We start from the raw sequence: 13,018 nt of genomic DNA, 5'->3' as shown, positions 1-13,018 counted from the left end.
GTCATTTTGATGATATTGCTGAGAAGGAGATAATGCAAGACACTCTAGAATTGTGGTTGAAGATCAGGAGAACATAAGGAGTTGGAAGAAGGAAGACTTGAAAATGAAAAAAAAATTACCAAAACAACCCTCTAAAAAAGATTAAAAAAAGAAAAATAATGGAAGGGGAACTATGAACTCTGAGAGAATTTTGGTACTAGGAATTAACAGAATTAGCAGTCAGAAAGTGAAAGTACACAAAAGTTTAGAAGTTGGGAGAATTACATTTCTCAGAAAGAAAATGAAAGGAGAAGCAGCTCTGTGCACAATAAATTTTAAAAATACTGAAATAGTGCTTTAAAAGAGTACCTTCAAGGTACTGTGCAAATTAGAAGGTCCAGTACAGAGCCTGTGTAGAAATTTTAAGTGATAAGAATTTGCTCTACTTTCAAAACCAGCTCACTAAAGCATAAAAGGAAGAAAGAAAACTTAGAAGTGAAGCATGAGGTTCCCACGCTGACTACTATAGATACCTAAATCAAAGAAAACCATTAATTTTAGCTGATGCGTATAAAAATAATATTTCAGTTTACATGGTTATCCAAAAATATTCTCAGCTACTTTGATTTTAGTGAGGATGATTGCTAATATGAAAACTTCTTTAATGGCTACCCTGTGGGTAGAAGGAAGTATGCAAATGTAATTAATTTCCAGAGAGGAAGAAAGATGACTTAAAAATAAAGCTATGGTTGATAGTTGACTATGTCTTCAATGAGACATTGATATCAAGGAAATGGTTTGTTATATTGTCAGTAACTCTGCATTCTGGATCTCATCTTTGCTGTTTCCATCAGCTGCAAGATACATACCACTTTCTATTCTTATGGTCTAAATGAGCAGCTTTTTATTTCTGAGAGGGTGCTTTGTAAGGCTGTTTGTCAAGGTGAAACACTTGTGGCTGGAAGTTTGTGTTGAAGCTGGAAGTTTGATGCATTACTAAAATGTTGGCTTGTAATCTTTCCTGTCAGGTAGCTCTGAGTACCCTGGCATATGGACTATAAAGGATTTTTTTGCTTCCTACTGAACCAAAGTTGAGTAACATCCCATAGGAAATAAACAATTCTATCCTCCTGGAGACCGGGCAGCATGAGAGGTGGTTCTAGTCAGTCTCTGTCTCTGAAGAGCTGTTTGCTGACCTTCCCAAAGGCTGAGCCTTCCCAAGCTGGCTAATGGAAGTCAGTCCACTTCCCTATCCCATCACCTGCCTCCCTGTTTGCCTTTGAACAGCTGTTGTACCCTTTTACAAGGTGAATGGGTGTGTGTGTGTAGGAAGGGTTTGGTTAACAGTGTTTAAATGCAGTGGGCAGGTGGGTAACCGATAAAAAAGCCTTGTTTTTTTTTTTTGGTTTTGTTTTTTTTTTTTTTGTTTAGTTTGCTTTGTTTAGTGGAGGGACTTTCTAATAGCGTCTTGCATTTATCTGAAATTATGGTTTGCTGACAAGAGTGGAATAATAGAATGGTGCAGGATATATTTGTGTTCTCCTGTTGTGTTGTGTGTGGCTGGAAATAATCTGGGTGTAGACCTGGTTTTCTCCTAAAAGTTGTATTGAACATGGCTGAGACCAGGCACTGTGAGTAAGATAATGGGTGGATCGGTTGAAAAGGAAGATAATAAAGCTACATGTTTCCTTCCTACATTGCATAGTTTTGTTGGGTTGTTTTACATTTTTTTTGGAATTTATTTGAATATTCTTCAATAAGATTAAGTGAAATTTTCAGGGAGAAAAAGCAACTGCACCTCTGTATGTATGTAGAATGTGCTTATATTTACCAAAATACCAGCACAGTTGATAACTCTTGTCTTTTTCTGGCAGCCCAGCTAACACCATTTTCCATGTTACCTTTCAGGCACATTCTGCTCTTTTCTATCTGATTTTTACACAAAGAAACTCTACCATATGCTGTTTAGACCTGTTACTCTGTGTCTGTGTGGTTGAAATGCTAAAAATGTCCCTTCCCAGAGACCTCCTGTTGTGTTCACGCTTGAAAGTGATATTTTGGTACTGATGAGTGTGTATGACATTGCATTTATCAGATACTGAATTCCTCTGCAGCACTCAGCGTTGGGTGCTAGGAGGGGTGGAAATGAAGGCAGAGTTTAGGCTCAAGAGGGGTGTTCCTGGCAGTAATGATTAGTGTGGAAATCCTTGAAATTACAGACATAATGAGCAAATGTGGTAAGGTGAGTAGTAGGGATTCAGTCTCCTTCATGAACAGGAAGGGCATTAAGCTGAAGTGGGAGGTCTGTGATGTCCCCATTAAGATGATTTTTACTAGAAATGGTGGTGATGAGATGGACATGCAACACATTGGAAGGCTTTGGAAATAAGATCCTGTCATTTGTTTGCACTGTCAGGCTGACTGGCCTATTGTTCCTCTGGAAAGGATTTGCTAACAACTGTGTAAAAATCTTACAAATGAAGGCATAGCCCCATGTAGCTCAGCAGTCTACCTGTTGGAGCTGGAACTTCTCTCTTATAACTGCTTGAATCTGAAATCTCTTGCTGTTTGACCTCCAGGCTTTAACTGAATTTCCATATTCAGAGCACTGGATGTTGACTTTCAGATGGAAGTGGAGACAAGTTCTCTCATAAAGAGTCACAGAAAATCTGCTGCTGTCTGCACCTTCCATTTGCTGATAACACAGCTTTTAATATCATGCTCCTAATTAACTTGATACCCTGCCTCCATTTCTTGGTGCCAGAAGAATGCCTGAAGCAAAGTGGATTTGCTGCTGTCATTGGAGAACTGATTTCAGGCAAAGTTGAAAGGAGAGAGGAGGGTGGGGGAGAAACACTGTTGCAGTTCAATAACACATTTAAATAATTATTTTTATATAATAATTATAGTTGTAAGAAGGTATTTTTGTATAAAAATCAGTTGTCTTCTATATTTTTGTTGAAGTCTTAGTTTTTAATTTGTTGTTAATGTAAAAGGCAACACTTGAGATGGCATTACACAGTGTCTATTTTTAGTGCTGGAATTTTAGCCTCTCAGAAACAGGGTATATGCTTAATCGTACCCTGTTGGATCTTATCTTCTTTTCCCACCCATCCTTTTTACCCATAGTTCAAATGGCTGGCTGGATATCTGTTCTTTGGATGCATCAGCATGGAATTTTGCAGATGACCACCTGTCTTAATACATGTGAAGCTGTGATCACAGTTTTCTAAACAGTGCCAGAGATGCTGAATTGTGTTTGCAGTGTTGCCAAATCATTTGAATTAGTCTTGACTGAAAAAAAAAAGATGGCATAAATCCCACTTTACTAATGTGCTTCTGTGAGTCAGTAGCAATGGTTATCTAGATGTGATTGCAAAAGATAGTTTTTACCAACACAAATGGGCCAAGGCAGGGCAACAAGGGAACTGCTGGTGTAGCTTAGGTAGAGCCATTTTTATGTTTTTGGACATGTAGAAGAAGAAACTTCTCATGTATTTTGTTCCCCATAGTAATTTGTAGCTGGGATCTGGAGTGCCATGCTGTGATATCTACTTATCAGAAGTGACAGTAATGTCTGTTGTGTACAGTAATTGCTGCTGCATAAAGTAAACATACATCCTGTGCTTTGACTTTGGGAAAGCTCTGTATTTCTGTGTGGTTTTATTTTGGTGTGCTGTAAAACTCTGGGTTTTGTTTCAGATGGTGAATTTGCTCAGATCTTTCTTTTCCCTAGAGAATTCTAAATGTAATTAAAGGTATTGCACTGTATGATGTGATTTTTTTTTTCTTTCTTTTAACCATCATCCTTTTTAAGTAAAGAAAACAAATTCCACAAAACTAATTTAATATTTTTGGATTCCCACATCTATTTATGGCTGCTTGCATTGTGGGGGAAAAATGCAACACAACTCACAGGAGGGTGACATAGGAGGCTAAATGTGGCTGTTGACTGCTGAGAATTGCAGTCCTTTTAGAATATCCCAAGAAACAGTTTAAGCAGAAACTTCACAAATAATTCTTTAGGTTTTGGGGTGCTTTTGTTTATGTTTTGGTACAAGTCACCACCTGGTTTAGAATCTGCAGGCTTTGCTTTTCTTTGTTGTCGTTGGTTTTGTCCAAGGAATTGCTGGTAGAAGGGGTGAGTGGCCGTGGGTGGACAGAACCCAGACAGATGTGAAGTGTAATGCAGTTGCTGGTTGTGACAGTGCTGTCAACAATGATGTTGCTTTGGAAAAAAGTATGTGTTCTTCCCAGGCAGGGTGGATGTAGGCTTTGAGATGAAGAATTTTCTTAATGCTTGAGAAATTAAAATCAGTGCTTACTTATTGCTCAAGGAAAACAAAGTCTAAAAAAAGGAAAACAAAGTCTAAAAACAGAAACAACTCTTGATGGTAAATTATTTTGCTGGACAGAATTGTTGCTCCCCTTGAAATTAGCTTCTCATTTCAGAGAAATAGAATACCATTGATAGCTGTCTCTTACATAGTGCGTTCTTCAGGAGCTCTCCAAAAACAATGAAAAGGCCAATGAAAATATTATGTGGTTTTTTTCTTTTAAATGTATTGGCTACTTTTCTCTTTCAATTTGACCTAATGACAGATTGTAAAGATAAAATTATTTAAACATACGTTTGTTTTTGGTTTTTTTTGCTATGGGCATGGAGAGATGTGAGACATCTGTAGATGTTTTTCTGCTCAGAAAAAGGTGTTTGTCATATATGTAGGTGAGAAATATCTGCAAATATGAAAACTTACATATACATTTCAGTTCCAAATGCACAGTGACTCTTAAATTTGGCTGTAGAGGGTGTGTATTCAGGTAACTATGATCAACAGAAACTTTTGTAGGTAATGGAAGATAGGATGAAAAGATGTAATATTTTTCTGAGGTTTGGGGGATTTTTCCCTTTAAAAAATAATTTCGAGTTCTGTTCTGTTGCAGGAGAATAAATAGATTGCAATGTGCAAATGGAGTTCATGATGATAAGTGTTATAAAAAAGAAGCTTGACTTGGCCAATATTCAAGCAGCAATCCATTTATTAATTAATATGGTAAAGTATGAGCCATACAGCACTGGGTCCAGTGGGGGCAGTTTTCCCTCCAACTGCACACCAATAGTTGGGGCTTACAGGGATTTGTAGGGGTACTCATAAGCTTTCTCAGCAGTTTCTATTCCAAGTTTTTATGTCACAATTCTATACACTATTGTGATATAGTTTTTCTCAGGATGTATCTCAGAAAAAGGAGTATCCCAGGTGGTGGTGGTTCGGTTTCTTAAAGAAGGAAGAAGTCTCCCAGATGGTGAGATCCAATCTCCAGATGTGGGTCCACCTTTTGATTGCAAGGACTATAAATCTCATAACAGTGATGTCCAGCTTCCCTTGGTCGAAACTATTAATCCTTGAGTTGATGTTCATCTTCCTTTCTCAAGCTGCATGTTTCCTTTTCATATATTCTAAAGCTATAGTTTCAAAAGATCCTTACTACACACAATATTCTAAAATTATACTCCAAAAGGTTATTATTGCAAAACACTTTAAGGCTTAACTGCTAGCAGAAAGTTCATGTCAAAAAAACAACATCCTTAAAGCTTTAATTCAAATGCTCCTGAATCAACTTAAGACTTATAAAGGTTAATTGCAAACAAAGGATAGGTTCAAAGGCCTTCTTCCATGCTTTACTTTTCTCAGTTATTATTAGAATTCATGTTTATAACTGTCCCATGGTTGGTTTCCACACATATTACAATCACAAATACACATGTTGCCTGTAGGTACCTGACTCGAAACACAGCTTTGTATTTCACATAAGTACACTGAGAATGAAGACTACACAAACCCATCATCTTTGCTTATAATACCTGCCAGGACTCCTGCTGAGGAATTCTTTGTTCTTGGCACTTGGTGTCGTTAAAAACTGTGAAAGCCAGACACTAAATTGGTCAGAACAGACCTTTTACGTTCTGGCTGTTTTCCTCTCTTTTTGGTCTGACTTGTCTCTTCCTCTGACATCAGTGGGTGTTGGATCAAACCTTTATTTCTGTGGAAGTCATACAGACTGGAGATAGATCATAGAATCATAGAAAGAAAAAAAATCTGTACATTTTTGTAGCAGGAGAAATAGGACAAGCTGACATGAGGAAAGGTAGTAAGCAATGTACAGAAAACAGAAATACTACTTAACTCTAATAGTATCTAATAGTTTTAGATGAAAAAAGTAATTCCTTTTAAATCAATGGTGTCATGTTCTGGTTCATCAACAAATCATGAAAGGTTTAGCTCTTAGAGGTGTGAGTTCAGGTGTCTGCCTGTTGTTTCTTTGAGGAACAGAAAAGCACAGCTTTAACTGCTGTCTCCTTTCTACTTTGCAAACCTTTGGAACTGAGAAATGACTAATTAATGTAATTAAACATACTTTAAGCAAAGTTAAGAGTTTTCTAGGTAACTGGTGGAAATGAGCTGAAACAGGATGTGCTTGTTTGCATCAGCACTAGTGTTTTTATCAAGGCTTTTGTAAGTGCACTTATATTTGTCTGGGCTTCAGCCCAGTTGTCTGCACACTGAGACATGAGCCTGCTGTTGGAAGTAGGATGGGAGTGAAGGGCTGGCTCAGATTGTTTTTTCTGTGGGTTTTACTGGTGTAACTAACACCAGTCTAGGTTGAACTGACTTGCTGAGGCTTCTACAGGTAGGCATGTTAGAATGTCTTGTAGCAAAGAGGTGAGAAATAATGTGATCTATTAGTTCATTCTGCTGAAGGGTTATGGGGATAACAGTTGTGAGCCAGAGGCAAGATGAGGTCTAAAGCACCAACAGATTTCATTTGGGACTTGGGGTTTGCTATTTGAAGGCAACAGGTTTAGTCAGAGGAACCTGAGGTCTCTGCAAAGTTTAATACTTTCATTTTCTTAGAGCTTTTAATTGTATCACTAGAATACTTAAAGTGGTTTTCTGTATTAGGCATGAAACAAGGAAACAGTTGCTAAGAAGGGTTTCTCAAGTAGTTTATATTTTAGAGTTGATGTTTTGCTGTCACTTCTGCTTATACCTATGAAGAACCCCCAGAAATGTGGATCACAGATGTGTTAGGTTTTGCTGATCTCTCCTTTGGATGTGCTTATGTCCCCAAAGATTCCCTGGGGTTTTTTATTCACTCTAGATGGATTACTTCAGCCTTACACAAAGTGAAGCAGTTCAGAGTTACATATAGTTATTGATCAGTGCTTCCCAGCAGTTTTAGTTCTAAAGGGGACAGGTTTGCACAAGACATCTGAGACACTCATGACTGATAACGTGCTGGCTTTCTGCTCTTCCTGTGCTCAGAGGCACAAAACTCACACCTTGGGAAACTGACTTCTTCCTGTTTGTCACCCAATCTTACATATTGAAAGCAGCTTGAAGTGGAGCCTTGGTGTCTTTCTTGTGCTAAGTTACCCTGGCACTGGTGAAGTTACTTGCAGAACAGGAAGTTAATTATCTGACTGGAATCGGTGTTTTAAATAACTTCTGTTAAAGAAATTACCTATAACCATAGGCAAAACTACTTTGTCCTTGAGCTTTTTAAAATACAAATTGAAAGGAGTTACTAGAGGGAGATGGGGAAGTGGCTTTGCTGCTTTGCTTGTGGATGTATGGCTACAGAGGCATAGGGAAGGCATAATTGAGTAGAGAGTACCCTGTAATGTAGCAATGGACAGAAGATGCCTTTGTCTTTTTAGTGGAAAGTCTCACTTTGGTGCTGTTCTTTTGAGAGAATAGTACTGTCCATATGGAGGGAACCAGCTTACTCTTTTTTTGTCTTTTGTGCCGACCTGCATCCTTCTTTTTGCTACTTGAACCTGGTCTAAGTATTTCTGCAGTGTTCCAGTCCAAGCGACTGCAGTTGGGTGCAGCTACCCTGCCAGTGGTCAAAACTCATTATTCAAGCTAGTTGTAAACATTGATGAGGTTTCAAATAACCCTGAGGTGGAAGTCCTTGTAACAGTGTTCTTACACTTGAACTTTGGAGGTTCAGGTCTTCAAAGTTCCCTCTGCTAAAACACAAAAGAGTAGAGATTTGCAGTGATTGTTACTTAATTTTAAGAGTCAGATCTGAGACTTTTGCCTAGTCTTGCAATGTTAGCAATTGGGAATTTGAGGAAAACACTGAATATCACAGAGTTTATAATTCCTGATACACTATATACATCCACAGATGCTTTAAAACTTCTGACTCTGCCCCGGCCTTGGGGCAACATAATAACAGAGGGTGTATCCTGTGTACCTTACATTTCTTGTAGTAGTTTAATCCTAAGGTGTTTTTCTACCTTAATTTTCTTTGCAAAATGTGCTTTTCCGTGGTTTGATCTTCGGTCTCTCCATGCAGCATTGAGCCAGATGTGGATGAGGATGTGCAGTAAGATGGGTAGGTATCTCTGTACTGTCCTCTTAAAGTATTTCCTGAACTTATAGAAATTCAAGTTTTATTATCTATGTAGCTTCACGTCCTAAGTGACATTTTTTGAGAAATATATTAAAGGATTTCTCATAAATACAAGAGTTACTTCTTTTATGTTGTTTAGATACAACAGTTGCAAGAGTTACAAATTTTATGTTGCTTAAAAGAATGCCAGGAGAAAACTATTCCTACTTTAAAAATTACACCTGTCTGTAGGGTTATTTTTCAAGCAGATAATTCACTCTCAATGATTTTGTGGCAGGACTGTTTTAATAATTCGAAGGGTGACAAAAGATATAGACTCGAGGAAACAGAACAAAATTACTACAAAAACTAGCTAATTTAGTGTTTTCACCTGCAAAGAAAGGTAAGTGCTTGATTATGGTGCATGTTGCATAAGTGTTGACATTACCTTTAATTAGCCCCAAGTGCACAAGTCTCATTCTTTAGTACCCATGGCAATTATATAGTGCAAAAATAGATTATATTGTGTTTGTTCAAACAGGCAATGGGATAAAAAATACCTAGGAGTTGGAAAAATTTGTGGGTGTTTAACTGGGTAATCTCTGTCTAAAAGAAGACCTACTAGCCTAATTACTTATATCAAAAATTATTTTGTTTGGGTTTTTTTTCTTTTTCTTTCTTAGAAGAGCTGTTAGCTCTCAGGCTTAAAAGACTGACGAAAGGGAAAAAGGACTAACAATAATTTCCTGAATTGTCTCATTTTTATGCTTGCAGATGATAGCAGGAGAACTCTGGGACTTGATAACAGTTTAGAGATTAGCTTGAAGACATGCTGCTCTGCACCAGCTGCTCTTAGTTGCTCTCCCAAATTGAATACTAAGGATGCTATCCCCCATGTCTTGCTGGGATTAATTTTATGCTATTTTGAAAAACTAGGGTTGGTGTACTTTGGTACACAAATTGAGGTATGTTGAGTGTTATCTGAGCTAAAGACAGTATTTCATTCTGCTGGTGCTGTTATTCTCCACTGTGCTGCATTTAAGCCAGATTTGTCCTGTAGTTCATCTGTTAATGTCTTTCGTTTCTAGAAACTAGGCTAAGACTGGAGTACTATGGTACTACTGCCTGTATTACTATGTATCTACGTTTTTAACATCTTCCTGCAGTGTTTCTTGTACTTAGAGAAAACTGATGAGTAGCAGAGGTAGTAATGAAAACTAATGAGAGAAGTTTTTGGAGAAAAAAGGATGAGCAGCCCCTACAACTTCCAAGAGGTAAAAAAGCAATCCTATTAGTTACCCCTTCCTCCTATATTTGACATCCAGCTCTTCAAGAAGACCCTGTACTAACTAGCTGCTCAAAGTACAGAAACTAGTGTGGTCTTAAGGAGGACAATAAAAGGTAACTACTACAGGTGGATTTCTTATAGATTTCAGGGTTGATAGAGTATCATGGAAAGGTTTAACTTGCAGTACCATTTTTTCCTTTTTCTATGTGGCTTCTGCAGTATTAGAAGCCACACCTGCTACAGTACCTTTCCAGGCCTGAAGCCCACGCAGTAGAATATCATGTGGAGGCTCTGCACAGCAGTTCTTTTAGAGTAACTGATATTTTTCTTCTTGTTGGCTTTTTTGTTGGTACCACACAATTCTGAAAAATGGCACTGGTGCCAATCTGCAAAGCGACACTTGGAGAAAGCTGTGCTGACACTAAAAGAGTATTTCTGTCACAAGCCAAAAGGCCAGGAGTTTCAGGGATGGGTGGTCCAAAACAGCATCCAAGCTCAGCCTGTCATGTGGTTTATGTAACTGTGCTCCAGCACGCTCAGAAATCCTGGGGGACTTGCAAAACTCCATTTTACAGCTTCAGGAGCCAAACCTTTGAGGATTGCTTAATGCCCAGCCAGGAGTTTCTGACTGAAGCACTGCAAACTTGCATGGTATTTCTTTCTCTTGAAGTCAGTATTATTGCCTTTATTGCATTAAAGAGGCTAAGTGTCACCTTAAATACTTCATGTGACGTAGCACTGCTTTGGTGTAAGCTGTTGCCTCATGGTAAATGGTTAGTCCCCTTGAACAAGGAAGGGAGTTACTTTTGAAGCCTCTGACTAAATAAAGCTTTATTGGTTTAGTGTCTCACTTGGTTTCCTGACAGTCAGACCCAAACTTACTGGAAGTGCTGTGTTCATCAGAAGTTGTAAATGGACCTTTTTTCAGACTGAAGCCTATTGAGCTCTTCATGGTGAAAAGCTCTCTGCAGTTTCTATACAGCCGTGTCAGTGGAAGAGGCCTTGATGCTGTCAAGGAACAAAGTTAACTACAGCCTAAATTCATATAATTAACTTCTGCCTAAATTCAAAACAAGAGACAGACCTGAAAAAGTTTGGGTCTTTTCCAACAGACAATTAGCAAACATTGTTTTTGTTGCCAAATAATACTTCCATGCAGCTTTCCTGATGATCTCTTCCCAGGTCCTTTTGTCTCCTCTCTCTCCCTTTACTGTCACAACTTCCCCAAGCATCTCTCTTTATTCTGAGCAGCCTGTCAAGCAGTCAGCTCACTCTTGCCTGGGGAAATGTGTGCCTGTCTCTGCCTGAGTTCCTCCTGTCCTGAATCCACCTCTTTGCATCTTTCTCCATCAGAGTTAACTGTGCTGTTTTTCCTGCCCAGCCACGCTTTCCCCTAAGATGACTTGCTGTGCACTTTTGCCATCACTTTGCTATTTCCTGCTCTCTAAACCAGTTTGGCTGATTAGTGAGCCACCACAGTGCTATTGACTTCTCTCCTTTCAACACCATATGCTAAGAACTGCTCTCAGGTTGGTGTGTATCCTGTTGATGGTAACATTGATCTTTGCCTTGCTGACATTCCCCTGCTCTGACATTTCCTCGGTTTCTTATATTATCTTGTACAAAATCTCACCAGAGATTCTTCCCATCCATGTTCTATTTTGAGCTCTGCTTCTAGTGGATAGCTATTTGACTTAATCCACTGCAGCTTTCTGTAGATCTTCTGGGGAATTTTTTATTTGTTGGTAGGCCTTATTGGGGTCATATTAGCACCAGCAGACTTCATTCTCTCAGTGGTTTTAGAGGGAAAGAATTGCCTTTATAGAGGTGATTCCTGACAGAATCTAAGTTAGTAACATAGCTCCTGCCTAGCTTAGGTGCTCTGAATTGCACTCTGCCTGTCTTCTTGCTGAGAAAGTAGAGAATAGAGTGCATTTTCTGACTCTCCTGGACATTCTTGTTAACAGAGTCTATTCATCCTCCACATTGCATATAAGGGGTAGCATGAATTGTAGTCATTTCCAACCTATTGAAGTGACAGAGGCATTGCAGAATTTTAAGGCATGACTTTTTAGCTTCTGTACTTATTCCTTTATTCCTATTTAGCAGGCTGCATCTGTAGGAGGAATAAATAGATTTGTTTCTTTAATGAAGTATTTTGAATTCCCACTTTTCCTTTTTTTTTTTCCTTAATGGGACATTTTTCAATGAAAAACTTAACTCTAACTATTTCATCTTTTTAGTGTCTAAATTACAGGAGTTTGCACATTGGAGTAATAGAACTGAAAAGCCTTTTCTTAAAAGCAAACAAACTAAAAGATCAGAAGTAAGGTACTATAAATATGTTGCTTTCCTGTGTGGATTTCTTTTCTATGCAAGTAAAAAATTATTATTTCCTTTTCACTTACTTATATAGGTGCTGATTGCTACTAGTTTCATGCTGATTGCTTCAGTTTCTCTCTTGGGGGGAGGGAGCAGGTTGAAGAAATAAGCTCTATTTTTGTAGAAGAAAAATACTTGTGTTGACTACCTATTATAGTCTATAAAAATAAATTTTTGTCTTATTTATATGTAGCTGACAAAGCATCGAGTTCTTTTGAAATAGTGTTTAGCCAGTATTTGTGTGGTTTCAGTCTATTATATGAATTCCTAAAAAAGGCAGATTATTTAGAAACTCTGCCCAAAACAGGTGCTGCTTAAATCTTACCTTATTTTAGACCCACTGTAAAAAAAAAAGACACCCATACTTTTGAAACTGGTTTAATGTGAGGATAGCTTTTACTTGTCCTTCATTTTAATGTTTCTGTTTCCTTTCCCATCTTAACTACGGGTGTAACATTGAATTACTGCCTGTGTATTTTAAGATTCCTTCCAGAGTTATGGGTGTGGATCACATAGTTTTTCCTCTTTGCTCAGCTTGCTGTCTCTGTTCACCTTTCATATAATCAGCAAATGTTAATCTACTGTAGTCTGTTTCAGAAGGCCTTGCATGGAGGCTTATTAGAATGTTTTTCTCAAAAGAAATTAACAAAAATTAATGCTATTTTGGAATATAGCAATTGATGAAGTATTTTCATGCTACCTGTCTTTGTGACTCTTGTTGACTTGTACTGGTGGTTTTGTGTTTATAGCCAGGTTTTTTCTGTTAGTCTTCTTTGTCTCTAAAATGATTTAATGAATTTTTGAAATCCTCAACTTGCAAAAGTGAATGTAGTTTGCAGTGCACCTTTCTAGGAATGTGACTGTAATTTTTAATTAGTTCTTTGAAGTGTTTTGCATTGACTAGAGTCAACTTCATAAGATGTGGATGGGAGATAAATTGATATTTTCCTTCCAAAATTAAACATT

At 38.0% G+C, this 13,018-nt stretch overlaps 1 protein-coding gene across 9 annotated transcripts in view; it reads left to right on the top strand.

Moving 5' to 3' along the window:
• INPP4A (inositol polyphosphate-4-phosphatase type I A) overlaps window positions 1-13,018 on the top strand; it is a 110,584-nt gene that overhangs the window by 9,294 nt on the left and 88,272 nt on the right. Inside the window, exon 1 of one of the 9 annotated variants that reach the window (XM_050975602.1) lies at window positions 8,367-8,385. The exons of 6 other annotated variants lie outside the window; for them this stretch is intronic. The gene's annotated coding sequence lies outside the window, so the exon portion shown is untranslated. Of the gene's footprint in view, window positions 1-8,366; window positions 8,386-11,180; window positions 11,200-13,018 lie in introns of those variants that run through there. 2 more of the 9 variants (XM_050975627.1, XM_050975624.1) reach the window with 2 other exon arrangements.

The sequence above is a fragment of the Serinus canaria genome, chromosome 1 (genome assembly GCF_022539315.1).
Source record: "Serinus canaria isolate serCan28SL12 chromosome 1, serCan2020, whole genome shotgun sequence".
In the NCBI taxonomy this organism is placed as follows: Eukaryota; Metazoa; Chordata; class Aves; order Passeriformes; family Fringillidae; genus Serinus; species Serinus canaria.
This window is presented reverse-complemented; position numbering and strand designations above follow the sequence as displayed.